This window comes from Danio rerio, chromosome 20 (assembly GCF_052040795.2).
Source record: "Danio rerio strain M-AB ecotype USA chromosome 20, GRCz13ab, whole genome shotgun sequence".
In the NCBI taxonomy this organism is placed as follows: Eukaryota; Metazoa; Chordata; class Actinopteri; order Cypriniformes; family Danionidae; genus Danio; species Danio rerio.
The window spans coordinates 34,145,012-34,159,878 of record NC_141040.1 but is presented as its reverse complement, the minus strand read 5'-3'; the positions used below and the strand labels follow the sequence as shown (position 1 = coordinate 34,159,878).

At 34.1% G+C, this 14,867-nt stretch overlaps 1 long non-coding RNA gene across 11 annotated transcripts in view; it reads left to right on the top strand.

Annotated features, from left to right (window-relative positions):
• Positions 1–14,867, top strand: part of LOC137488661 (uncharacterized) — a 332,037-nt gene that overhangs the window by 62,282 nt on the left and 254,888 nt on the right. For all 11 annotated transcript variants that reach the window (XR_015518527.1, XR_015518519.1, XR_015518518.1 and 8 more), the window contains one exon: positions 9,346–9,387. This is a non-coding gene — a long non-coding RNA (uncharacterized LOC137488661). The remainder of the gene's footprint in view (positions 1–9,345; positions 9,388–14,867) is intronic.

Below are 14,867 nucleotides of genomic sequence, written 5' to 3'. Positions count from 1 at the left end.
TAAATGTGAAAACTTACTTTTTCTAATTTTTTCCAACACAACACTTTTATTTTTAATACACAAACATAAGCGAATTGTTTAATTTAAACATAGTTACATTCTTTGGACCAACTAAAGCCATAATTCATTTTTTTGAGTGTACCCCATGGGTACATACTAATACTTAAAAAGTACAAAAGTATTCCTCTTGAAAAATGTTGGAACTAATATATACTTTTGAGGTTGCAATACAGACCCTTTAAGTACAAAATGTGTACCTTTTTGAAAAGGTACCACCCCAGTGACACCTCACATACCTCACATAGTGGATTTACCCTCAGGTACAAAACCTGTAACTGGTGCAGTAGCTTTTCTAAAAGTACCTTCTCAAAAGGTCAACATTTGTACCTTAAAGTTACATATAAATACCTAAATAGTACAAATGTTTACCTCATAATACCTTAAAAGTACAAAAGTATACAAAATTGTATACAAATTGTAATTTAAGGTATATGTGGACCCTTAGATAAGTGGTACTATCACAGTGACGTACCTTTATTTCTGAGAGTGTTTGCTTCTCAAACCCTTCTTTTGACCTTGCCATCAAAAGAAGTCATAAACAGGACAACACATCTGGACAATCTGGCATCATTACAAAAAAGGAGTTATGACTGCTTTCTCTCTTATCCATCCCAAGAGCCCGAAGACCCACACGACCTATTGATCTACTGCTGTCATTGAACACCCTGAACGCCATTATCACCTCAGCGTAACAGCTTTTCCTTCATCTCGGCATCTTCTTGTGCTCGCTAGTTCATAAATAACAATTATACTGATAATAAAACCAATATTTATTCTCCATATTCAACTGGAGGCTCGGAGGCGATGTTTTATGCGTGTGATGGGGACATGAAGGCCACCTTCATTAATGTAGTGTGCTGATGGATTGGTTGTGTGAGCCGCCGCATACAGGAAGACGCGTTAAATGTCATGCCGCGAAACATGGTCTTCTCACTCTCAGAAAGCACACAGTGGAGAGGAGCACTGACCTTTATAGCACATTCAAACCTGCTCAGAGAGATACAGGAGGTTTTTAGTGTGTTCTTAAGTAGTTGGGATAGGATCTTTTTGGATGTGTGATCTAAAAAAGTACCATGATATTAGTTACAAAGTAGCTAGTTACTATACACTGTAAAAATATCCATAAATTGACAGTTTTCTAAATTTTGTGATTCATGTTTTTTTTTTTTATCTTTTATGCTTTTGAATCGCATTAAGGGACCTTGATCTTCTGCCAACCTTTAACCCTTTAAAGGTGGAAAAAGGTGACTTTTATTACTGTTTTTAATAGTTTAAAGTGACATATTGTCTGGGTTGATGTTGTATTTTATGCTGCAAAAAACTAATAATAAGTGCATTTTTTGTATTTTACTAATTAATTTATATATTATTTTCTTATGCATTATACATTTTTTTTAAACTACTAAAATGCCCTTTGTGAAAATGTAGAATTGAATTTTCAACATTAAAAGTTGACAGAGCAGTGATCTAAGTCCCATTAAGTACTCTTTTTAAAAATAAAGCACTGCTTTAAGAAATGTAGTGTCGTCATATTTCAAATACCTCAAGTAAAAGTCATTTGTTTTATTTTTATTTTTTTACTGACAGTGTTCTTGTCTTTTTTGTAAAATTATTTCAGTTTAAGATTAAGTGTAAAATAAAATATTGGATAGACAATGAGCAAATAAGAAAACAGTGTAAAATATGTAAAAAAAAATAAATTAAATCTTTTCTTTAATTAAACATTTCAAAGCTTGTTTAAAAATGGACAAAAATGTGTCTCTATGGCCTTAAAAGTATGTGGTAGTTTTGCCAGTGCTATTAAAAAAGATGCATTGTCATGAACGGAAAAATCGACCATACTTTGTTAGTGCAAATTCCTATATGTAGCTTTGTGATTTAAGCAAATAAACAATTTTATACTTAAAAAGGGTCATAATAAAAATCACATTTTTTTCAAAAGTAATTAACTAGTACTCAGAGTAGTTTTTAAAAGAGTAATTTGTAAAACAGTAGTATAATTTACTAAAAATGTTATTATTTTAGCAGTGTTATTGTATTATAACTTGAGTACAAATATTCTGTTCTTTTCCATCTGTTAGAAAACATCAACAAATAGAATAAAAAAAAATTCACAAGCACATTTAGTGCAGGTTTATTATATAATTAATATATGATTATTTATTATATTATTATTATTATTAATAATTGTTTTTATTTGTAACAAATGATAGATAGTTTCTATGCAGTATTTTAATAAATTGCTGAGAAAACATTTCAGAAGTTCAATACATTGCATGTCAGTCTGGGTTTATTATATTCTTAATTATTAATATATTATTAATTAATTATTATATTTTATTTTTTTGTATAAATCAAGTTCCTATGCAATGTTTTAATGGGTTGCTGAGAATACATTTCAGGTGTTCAATACGTTGCATGTCAGTTTCGAAAATAAAAGTAGGTGCTGGAAAAAGTGCTTAAAAATCTTTGGTTTTCATTAGGCTGTGCCTGTATGAACCCTGTATGAAATCAGTGCCACAATTTTTAATCGTGAGGTGATGGTAAATTAAGTGATGGTCAATTGTATACTCTCTCTGTCGTCAGGTCGTGTGATGTATGTTGCTGAACTGTATTTAAATGTTATAACTAAAAACATAGTTATACATAGGGGGGGGGGGCGCACTGGGGGGCACTGGCTTATTTTTAGAAATAATGTTCATGACAAAGATTTAATCTCTCTGTATATTATATATATATTGCACATTATATATTATAAAAAAATAAATATGCAAAAACACATCTGTATAGACCTACGTGCCTTTTGGAACATTTTTATGTGGGAAATAAATTTTTTTTTTTTGCTTTATGGGTTGTTGTAAAAAGTTTTAAAACTGTTGGCATAAATGTGCCTACATAGTATTATCATAAGACATATTTAAATAAAGTGTATCACTCACATGCATACAGCACGCTTTCCTTAACACAAGACAGAAATGAGGGATGAGGATCAAGTCTATATGCCTGCTGCACGTTCCATCATAGACACAGAGCAACATCCAATATTCTTTTTGTCACGAAGTACGTCGACAAGCAGCCCATACAATCACATTAGCGTTTACATTTTATGAAGTGTAAATATTTCATTTATGACAGAGTTAAATGTGCTCAGATGAAGAAAAAAACAGTCGAAAAATCTCTTGATCACGTTAAAATGACAGTTAAGTTGTGTGCATTTATACACATTTATACACACGTTTGCACTACTGAGAGCAGGAGAGAGACAGACAGCACAGGTAAGCAATATCTTCATAATATTTTTTAATTAAAATAAAAGATCAACAAATTAATCTGTCTTGACAGTCTTTACGTGTGAAGGCATTATCTATACACAATATGAAATCCCAATTCGAAAAACACTACAAACTCTAAAATACTATTCATGAAAATACTTCAATAACAGACAAATCCAAATGCCCAACAAAAGCGAGCTGCGCTCCAGACCAGCTATAAGCTTGATGACGTATAATGCTTCCGACACCGCCTGTAGTCCCATTTGCAACTTGATAGCAACCGTCTTTTTAAAGAAGCGTAACCGATTTAAAAAATTAAGAGTGAGATGTAACTGATGTGTTTTATGTCGTAGAACAAAACGTGAAAGTATCTTGAGTTTGTTTTATCCACGAACCTTATTTAAGCGATTTTTCTAAAACCCCATTCAAAAACCCCATTGACTTTGGGACGAGGGAACCGGAATTGCTAAAATGCTAACTCGCTTCCGGGTTTTTGCATACAAATTGACGTCAGATTTCCTCCACTGTATTGACCTTATTCTAAAATGCAGAAGTGCGCCTGTTTTCGCGATTGTCTTAGAACTTCCGTTTCAGTCGCCTATGGGAGAAATGACAAGGAATAATAAACGGCAAAAAACGGTCAAACTACTTGCTCTACAAACAAATGTTTGCATGACTATACAGACCAAGTAGAATAATATAACAAGGAAATATCAGTTTGCAACATCAAACAGCGAAACGAGCAGTTTTTAATGTCTAAAAATGAATGGAAGTGAATGAGACCGGAAGTCCGGTGCCAAAAAGATTCAAATGGCAGCGCCCGCTCGTCTGCGGAGAATAAAGTCAATAGGCAGGGCTTAATTTGCCATATTGACCATTACACTTTTCCTCATTCAAAACTATACAAGTGACACGTCTTGGTGTGTTCTATAGTCTTTACTATGGATCAAGTTGTCAGTTGTCATAATCAAATGGATAAAAACAAGTAGCTATAAATGTATTTCTTAACTTTAAATAAGTTATTTGAGTCACAAATCCACAATTGATACTTAAGACTGTATATATACTATACATGTATACATGCAGTGCATTTTTTTTATTTTAAACATTTGTTCCAGGCATGTTTTTTCTTTCTTTCAGGCAAACCAATTTATCACATTATAACTCACTCTCCTCATATATCTCGACCACAGCCGGTATTTGCCCCTTAAACCCACAGTCTAATCAAACAAGTTGAGTATCACACCGTAGCAGCACACTGACAAACAGCCCCCAAACCCACCATCAAAGCTCCTCCAGAATAACAAATATAATGCAATCCGTAACTCAGAGCGTGTGTGGGAGATGAGTTTCAGGCAGGAAAATAATTTTCAGATGCAATATGGGTGAGTTAGGGAGACTTGCGAGCTTCTGTTGTATCTCTCCGGGTGAATAATGCATTCAGAACCACTTTCAGATTTATTATCTCCAAGGCAAGCCTCTATCTAGCACGCCGGTGTCCGTTATCATTCATAATCCCTGTGTTTGTTACGCTTTGCTTGTGGCTTTGCTTTTTAGATCACCAATTAGAAGTGGCCTTATGGGGTCAATCTGAAAAGACGACAGCTGCACATCCTTCTCTCAGTGGAAATATAGATGCTCTACACTTCAAACTGAGAGAAATTTATTTACATGCTAGTAAGTGACCCACCAGGGTTTAGTCATGCAGGTTTGATTTAGTGCCTGATTCGTGATTAAGAATTTTCTGTAGGAGCAGGAATCTCGGTGGTAGTATAAATCAATGATTTACTTCAAATCTGGAGTAAAATAGGATTTTCTGGTTTTTTGGATATTAATCGCACGGTTTGCTTCGATGTCTTAGAAGAATCACTCAGAGGAGGAATGTTGTACATGAAAAGCTTGATAATTATTTTGATTACGGCGGCGGCTTGTCTTTGATATCTGCATGTTTTTCATCAAGACACTCGTATCTGAGAATCAGTTAATTGTGACTGGAAGGTGCATTAGGAAGGTCAGGGTAGGTTTGCGCTAAGTAATTTATTTCTGTTTTAATTATTCAGTCTGAAATGCAAATATTGGTAAGATCTAAAAGACATAATTGGCTCTGATGTTTAATTCAGTAGAAAGGCAGAACAGTTAGAAAAGTGATACTTTGTTCATTTTGTTTTCTCGCAGTCAATCAGCTGAATGGATTTTAGCTGTGTGTAAGGGATTTTATTTGTCTGCTCATTAGTGAGCTGTAAGCTTTTTTACATTGATTCTTTACTTGAATATTTTTACTATAAAAAATGGCCTAAATTGTGCAAAACAATATGGTATAAATGACTGGCAAATTAGATATATTATTTGCACACGAGCATACACATTAATTATTAATAAATATTATTCAATTGTATGGTGACATTTTTAATGTACAATTTTAGCTATTAACAAACCATTAACTAAGATTTTTAGCTCAGAAATCAAATATATTTGTCACTGGTGTCATATATTTTCATATTGATACATGAAATAAATTAATATATTTATTTGGCACTTATTCTGATTTTTTTAAGCAAATCAGAAATTACTTTCATATTCAGTGTCACTAGATCCTACAGAAGTTTTTTTTTTGTTTTTGCTGGGCTTGGGCTTAATTATTCTGAAATATCAATCTTACCTATTCATTTTTAAATAAATTTTCTTATTATGATTGTAGAAATACTGAAAATCTTGAAAAATTCTGGAAATGGAATTAATTTTTTCAGAACTTCTTGATTAATATTAAACAAACTAATTTTAATTTTAGGAACCTCACATTTGTTTAAAATATACATATTGTGCAATTAAATGCTTCCTCTGAAAATAAAAGTTGTTTCTTAATTTACAATTTTATTGATGTATTAAAATGGAAATTCTGTCATGATATCCTCTCCCTCCACTTCTACTTTATCCTGTTGAAGACAAAAGAAGATTTTGCAAAAAATGTAGGAAACTGATAAACACTGAAGTCAATATTATTGTTTCCCTTCAATGGATTTCAATGGTTACCGGTTTTCAGGTTTCTTCAAAATTTCTGGTAACAATTTAGTTCAGGTCATAATTCACGCCATTAACAAACCTTTTACTAACACTACTATCTTAGTAAACTACTAATTAGCTGTTTATAAATAGTTAGTAAGGTAGAAGTTTTTGGGTAGGATTAGAGATGCAGATTATGATTACACATTAAAACTACTACACTTAAGTATTGAATGTAAACAATGGCGAAGCAGTGGCGCAGTAGGTAGTGCTGTTGCCTCACAGCAAGACGGTCGCTGGGTCACTGGTTCGAGCCTTGTTGGCGTTTCCGTGTGGATGTTCTCCCTGCGCTCACGTGGGTTCCCTCCGGGTGCTCCGGTTTCCCCCACAGTCCAAAGACGTGTGATACAGGTGAATTGGGTTGGCTAAATTGTCCGTTGTGTGTGTGTGTGTGTGTGTGTGAATGTGTGTTTGGATGTTTTCCAGAGATGGGTTGCGGCTGGGCATCTGCTGCGTAAAAACATGCTGGATAAGTTGGCGGTTCATTCCGCTGTGGCGACCCCGGATTTATAAAGGGACTAAGCCGACAAGAAAATCAATGAATGAATGAATTTAAACAAACAAATTTAATTTAATAATGTTGAACTCAATTTGTTTGTTTAAAATACAGCCCAAATAAACTGTTTACAATCACTTAAAAAAATGCAGTAAATGCAAGGAATCATCTTTGAACATTTTTTTTTGTGTAGTTAATATCTTAACAATAGGCAAATAATGAGCCAGTGCACTGTAAAACCCAATAGTCAACCTTATCAAATGAAATGAGTGTAGTTAACTCAACATTGACTGAAAGTTAATTCTACTCATTTAAAAAGAGTTTTGAACTCTGTATTATAAGGTAATAATTTCATTAAATACCTCATTACTTCAACTTAAATGGAGTAAGTTCACAATATTTATTTACATTACTTTTTTAATTCAAATGGTTTGAAGCAATTGGTTTCCCCAAATGGTTTAAGTTGCCTTAAATTATTGGTGTTACAGTACTCAGTTGGTTTGAGTTCTCTTAATTTATTGGGTTTTATTGTGCTCAAATTGCTTTGTTTACTCAAATGTATTATGTTCACAGCACTAAGGATTAGTTTTTGAACTTAAATGGTTTGTTGCAATTGGTTTCCTCAAATGGTTTGTGTTACCTTAACTTTTTGGGGTTTTACAATGCAGTTAATATCATGAATTATGACCTAAAGTCTTACCAAATATCTTATTTTGTTATCAACATAAAAAGATACCAAAGGAACCACTTGAGCATGATAAATAGTGAGTACATTTGCCAATTTTAGATGACAAATCCCTTTATTTGTAAATCAATAAAGCAAGCAGTTGAAAAACACCAATCCGCATATCCAAGTTTTTGCTTTTGTCTATTGTAAATTTGCTTTGAATTGGCCACTTTAACTTTTTTTTTTGTCCTAACTATGTCACAATAACATATGCCCAACTCGTACATGTGGGTTTGAAAGCAGCATATGCCATCTTCAGCTGCAGATGAGGCTAAAAGCATCTTGTGAAGTCCTCAGAGATTTGTTTAGCCGAACACATCCTGATGGAATATGAAGCCACAGAGTGATGCTGCTGGAGTCTGAGGCCTGGATGACTCATTCTTCTATTATCTGTCTAGATCATCACACTGCCTTACATCATTAGCCCTATTAGCATTACGCTAAGAGGCCTCTCTTTCCTCAAATCCCCTGAACCCGAACTGCTTCTCTACACTTTGTTATAAGCTAGCACTGAAACACCGGTGCAGTTTACAAACTATATTTCAGTGCGGTTTTATCATCTTGAGTGTATTTCAGCATCAAACTAAACAGTCACGTAATCGCATTATGCACCTGTGCGGATGATGCAACCTCACCACAGACGACCACATTAGACAGCTCGAACTGTTATACAATATTTATTCGGGCACACCGCAATTCTGGAAAGCTAAAAGGCACACTAGAGAGATCCTAATAGAAAATGGGACTCAAAATGCAATTACTGCACTGATGATGTTTATCTGGCTATTTTTTTTCTGGTTTCCCTGCTACGGACTAATTACCTTGTGTGTGTGATGTTATTTATGAATTCATAATCTTTTTCTGTGTGGAGAGCATAATAGATCACATCACACCACACTGCCAAGTCTCTGACACTTGCACTGTTAATTACCGGTCTTATTTGCATACACAAAATGAAACCGTTTAGAAAATGCTGTTTTGTTGAAGGGCGTGTAGATTTTTGCACAGAACAGAATCGTGCATAAGGATAACTTTCATTCTCATAAAATGAGTTAATTTCATGTGGAATTAGGTGATAAATCAAAGTCTGAAGTACTTTTCAGATATGTTGCCGTGAGAGCATCTTTGCGCCTTTCAAAACTTTAATATTCAACTGCGCTCCAGCTAGTGCCGGCGGTCAGATTGAAAGAGACTTTTAGTTGTTTTTATTCCTCCATGAGCTTCATCAAACAAAAAACGAAAAGAAAGGAAAAGGAAAATGAATTTTGGAGCTCCTCCCTGGAGTTGAAGCTCTTGCTGTGCTCCATGCATGCTAATAAAGGTGTGGGAGGGAGATTTGGAGGGGGGGTTCAGAAAATACAAGATTGGATGTATTCCCCAGGAAGCCTCATGGAGGTTCATTACTTTTGTATGGCTCCTGTTTTCTGGTTTATCTTCAAATAGATTCCGTTTAAGATTGATTAAGGATGACACTAATGTATGGCGTGCTATTTTCTTTCTTTTAGCTGCCGAAATGTACACAGAGCTGGAATAAAAGTAATAAATTGCCCAACAGAAATATATTGACATTGTATAGCGCAGACCCCGAAGCGCAGGAGGATAAAAGCGAATCCATGCGTATCAATAATCTGATGTGACAGCCGCAGCATTAAATGATTTTAAAGCCATGAAATTTTGCATCTTAAGGGGTACGGTAACAATCTTTCTCTCTTTTTTCCACCTTCACACAGGAGAAGCCCAAAGGAGAGCGCGGAGTGAACAGACATACTGAAGTGAGTGTTTCATGTGTTTTCACACCCTACTTTTAACCCTGGACTTAGTGAAACAGTGCCTAATTGAAAGGAAAGAAAGAACTCTTTTGACTGTAAGCGCTCTGATATGCTTCAAGCTAAATTGAAGAATGAACTAGTGTGATATTTTAAACAAAATCAGGAAAAAACATTTGTTTCAGAGTTTGAAGTAGCTTGCCAAAGCAAATTGTTTGAAAAAAAGTTAGCTTCAGCTTGGAAACACCTTTAAATTGGTCTGTGGTGAATACGAAATAGGTGGGCATGGCTCTGAGGCTCCGCCTTCTTTTATGTGCAAACTTTTTTCTGTTTAGTTCATTGATCTCTGGCACGAATATATCCAGAATCCCCCTCATTCACTTCTTTTCAAACTAATTTACTCCATTTGAAGGAGTGAATGAAAATAAGTGTGAATTTGAGCGCTCTGCACCGAAAGGGATAGCTTTTTTGAGCTTTGCTGGTAATAAATCCCTTATACAGATTAGATTTTAAACTCCTTTGTCAGACCTTGTTATAGTTATTTAACACTTAGCAAGCTGTTAGTAAAGAAACAAAGTGTTTTAATTTCAAGCTTGTTTATAAACAATACTTTAATTAAGTACTATTCTAATTTAAAATTTATACATATGGGATTCTGTTGTGGATGCCATCTTGTGGTCAGACATAAAAATGTATCCACCGCGCAAACTCTTAGGGCTCAATTTTTAACGATCTTGTGCTTATTCTCTTAATGAGTTATGGGTGTGTTTTGAGTATAACGTGCATTAAACCAATCAGAGGCTCATCTCCTAAGAGTCAGTTGCGTCACACAATGGCACATTTGCTATTTACTTGGCGGACTTTTAGGAGGAAAAGCAGTTTAACAGACCATCTGCAGCGTCAGGATAAAGAACAAGCCTCCTCCATTCAGCCTTTTTACTTTTACTCTTTACTCCTTTACTTTTGTTGATTAAGGAAACGCATTCCATTGTGCATTATTGTATGCACTTCACTAAAGACATCCATTAGCCTACATATTTAATTTAGTTTGTTAAGCACAAAGATTGGTTTCAAAACTATTATTAAATTCAGTTCTAATTTCCAGCAAACAAATAGAAGAACAATAATTATGCCCCAAATGGTGATGCATATGTCTCCAAAAACTTGACAATTGGACAAATCTAAACTTGTTTTTATTTTAACAAATATAAATACAATAAATAATACTAACAGCGATAATAACATTATACAAATGTAAATTGTCGTGGATAAACTGAAAAAAGGCATGGAGACATAAAGAAGGCAATTAGAAGGCATAACTAAATTAAAAATATTTTTTTGATTTTAAATATTAAGTTTTTAGTTATGATAGTCCTAAAATCATTCCGCATAAAATCGCAGATTCTTTTTACAAAATTCTCTGCAGAAATAGCAAAAAAATATATACGCAGATTCTGTCTAGCTTTATTCATGAAGAAAAGGGAAAGGAAACATTGAAAAGGGTAGAAAAACACTGTGAAAATAGTCCATGCTACTTCAGTGGTTCAGCTGTAATCATTAAAAACAATAGTTTTTTGGTGCACAAAAGTGTTCTTGAAGTTTTGTATTATTACAATTTTGTTTGGTCAGTGTTTTTGGTTCATTTTCTGGACTTTGAAAATCTCTGGGATCCTAGATGTAGATAGGGTCAGAGAGTTTGTGTTGTGAAGATGAAAGCTCTTAAAAGGTTGGAACACATTGAGGATGAGTAATTAATAAAAGAATTTTCAGTTTTGGGTGAGCTAATCTTTTAAGGGAGAATATTTAGCTTCAGATTCGTAACCAGTTGGTACCGAAGTCTGAAAAAGAACATTGTAATGAAACCAGCATCTCACCCTTGCATTTTGAGTGCTGCTGAGTGCATTTTTCAACATTTACCTGTCATTTTTGATGGGTGTTTATTGGGCTATTAGGAGGAAAGAGCGCAGCACATATTAACATATTCATCTAAACAGCACTTCCAGCAGCATGGGTGACTGCTGAGCTTAGAGCTGCATGATGCTTAATGTTTAATCTGATCATCACAATTATTTTGCTCAGAAATTATAATCACTATTATATATCAATATTATTGTCATTTTATGATATTTATATTTCATAAGCACCTTCACATGTGCATAAATCAAGAGAATATGAGCTGACAAGATTTATTTTCTTTATGACTTGGAGATTATGAAAATGGGTACAACGAGGAGTTTTCTATTAAAAAGTAAATGTTAAATCTCTTAGATTTTCCAAATGACAACTCAAATTTATGATAATAATTTGCTATCAAAACAACAACAGCCGAAATGAATTTGAGGCTGCATATAATTACACAAAAAACACATTAAAAAGGTACATTCTTGTTAGGATTTATTTAAAGGTCATTATTAATGTTTGCCTATCAGATTTACCGTACCCACAGCAAACACTGCGAATGGCAGTTTGAAAGAAAACAGATTGAATGTATTAAATTTTCTTCTGAGAAAAGAATCACATATTGCAGAACTCCAGCATGTATGTGTGATTGCCAGGTTGAGAAGGTTAGATAAAAAAAAATAAAGGCTCTGATTGGGAGATTTAAACTCTTGACATCTTGCAGTCGAAATCATGAAATTTGTAAAGTCTTATTATTGATGCAAGATAACCCAAAATTAGATGGCTTTAGGCTAAATGCAGACAAATATTAAAATTTAAAATAGGATTTAAAACTAAAATAGCAGAGGTATTTCAGAATTTTGTGTGCCCATCATCCACTATGCAATTGTCTGTGCAATATGTCCACACAGACACAAAATCTGCAAGTGCTCTGCAGGGTTTGCACTGGTTATGGAATTTCATTTTATCATTAAATATCTTAGAATTTTAAAAGGTCTTTCCAGACATTGAAAGACAGGTAATTTTATATTTATGTGTCCAAGTCATAGAATATCAGGGATTTTTGTTTGTCATTTTAAATTTTAATTCTCATTTATCGAAATGTATTTTCTTCAATACTTTGTTTTTTTAAACATGTTTTTTAATAGATTTTGCCTATTGTTATAAGTAGGCTATTTTTTACTGCCAGTTTATTCCTTTCCAACTTGTCAACCAGCAATCAGTTAAAATACTGTCTGTGACAGTTTTTGTCTGCTCAATGCTCAACCCTGGATTTTTCAGGGAAATGATTTTGATTACTGGGGCTAAAATGACTGAGTTTTGCCGCATCTTTTTCAGAATTTGCAGCAACTTATCTTTTGTGTTTTTAGGGAAAAAATACACAAATTTACACATCTTAGTTCTTTATTTCTTTCTCTTTTTTAACCTCAAGACCCATTGCTCTCCTTCAAAACCTCTTAACCAAAAGCTGCAGCAAGCTAAATCATATTTGATAAATGAATGATTTTAAGTTATCCAAATAAATATGTTAACAATAAACAAACTTCAACAATAGCATTAGAAAAAACCTGTTACAATTTTACATTTTAGTGGTTAATACAATGAACGTGGCCTTGTTCAAGTAGTCTTTGGCTGAATGTGCAATGATATAATGTTACATTCCACGTAAAAAAAAGGCACATTAATGTGCCGTGTCCATGACAATTATCTTATACAGGATGAGCGCAAAAAAAATCTACTTAAAAAAAGTGTGTAAAGTTACCTTACAATTTTAAGTTGGTCAAACTTTTAACCCAAGACTTTATTTAAGTTGAATCAACTTAAAAAGCTCTGCATCAAGTTGTCTTAAATTTTTAAGTTAAGGTAACCTTTTTGTCCTACAATGTGAGTAATGTTATATAAAGGGCACTTATAAAGAAAATCATCTTTTGGAACAAATTTAGACAGAACTGTGTGAAGGTATAGTGTGTTCCCAGTCATATTAGGGTGATATAAAGAAAATAACCCTCTTTTTTTATTTTCTGAGGTTAAAATAGGACTGCCCACCGCAAAGTGATGTAGGACTGTGGTTTCTGTACAGCTGCGTGTCAGTACAATTATAACTAAAGAAGCTTCAATACTGGTTTGTGGACATTTAATTAGGTTTATTTTGTACATTAGCATAACGGATATCCACACAGCAGTGGATATTTAATGTGTATACTGTCACACTTGTGTGCAAAAACAGTGCAAAGTTAAATGCGTGGTGTTTGTGCATCTGCTGTGTGTGTGTGTGTGAACTTTGTAACGACATTGTCGTGATGTGTGACTCATTGTTGCTGAAAGGCTTGAATTAACTCCACAACAAATACATCAAATAATCATTGGGTAACATTATTACTGTCGTATTGCTCACAAACGTTATGTGAGATTTGCTTCATGTCTGTCACTGTGCTGTTTACCTGACACAGCCGGAGATTGAGGCACGTGGGAATGGTGGGCGGGGAGAATTAGCATTAAAGGGCCACAAAATCTCTCTGTTTCAGCGGGGTGTTTTCACACCTCTAGTTTGGAAAAAGTCAGGAAAGTTGGTGTGTCCAGCTCTGTTTAGGTGGGAGTGTCAGGGAAGGGAAAGAAGGAAGGTGCATAAAAATGTACAAAATTAATGGGAGTTTCCGTTTGGGCACGTGCTGATTTTCAGAGGCAAAACAAACACACAGACGCAGGGGAGAAAGACAGTGACTGTGATTACATGGACATCAGTAATCAAATTACTTGCCAAATTATACATTTGTGGACTTTAACTGCAGTTTGGCTCTTTCATTCAGGAACATTTCATGCATGCCAGCACGGAAGAACGAATTTGCTCAAAATAACGCAAAATCCAATTTTCACTTTTTTGTAAAATATATGTGTCCTAAAAGTGTTTTTAGCAGCGTGGGACACATATATGGCTGTCAAAAGCTCAATAAATGTGCTTTGGTGTTTCATTACCCTTTAAAGGCACAGGCAACAAAAACAGTTACATTGTGTTCAGAGCAGAAAATTCGAATATTCTTAAAGGTATAATAAATATGATGGGTGTTTTGAGCTGAAACTTTACATACACATTCTGGAGAAACAAAAGACTCGTCTTAAATCTTAAAAAGGTTTCAAATAGCTACCCTTTAAGAGAAAACAATGCAAATTGTGTTTAAAAAATGTCCTGGCAGGCCAAAACTGCAGGAAATCTGTGGCAATTATTAAAATTGAAAACTCCTTTAAATTGTGTGCCATTTGACTGATTTTCGTTAAATTAAGTGATTGCAGAATCACAAAATCAACATAACAACTGCATTGTAGCTCATAGAAATACAGATTTTAGTCTGTGTAAAATCAGGGAGTTTACATTTGGCTTAGAGTAGAAACCCTGCCTCTAACAATCGGCAAGTATTGTCAACTCAATAATTGAAATATATTCATGTAATGTTTTCCAGAATGAGGCAAAAACTAAGAATGTTTGGTCATAATAAGAAAAGCCCAACATATTTTCCCTTAAGATACACTACTGCTTAGCCTGTATGATTTAGTACAGCCCCTCCCAGCGTCTAGTCTTTGTTTCCAGTTCT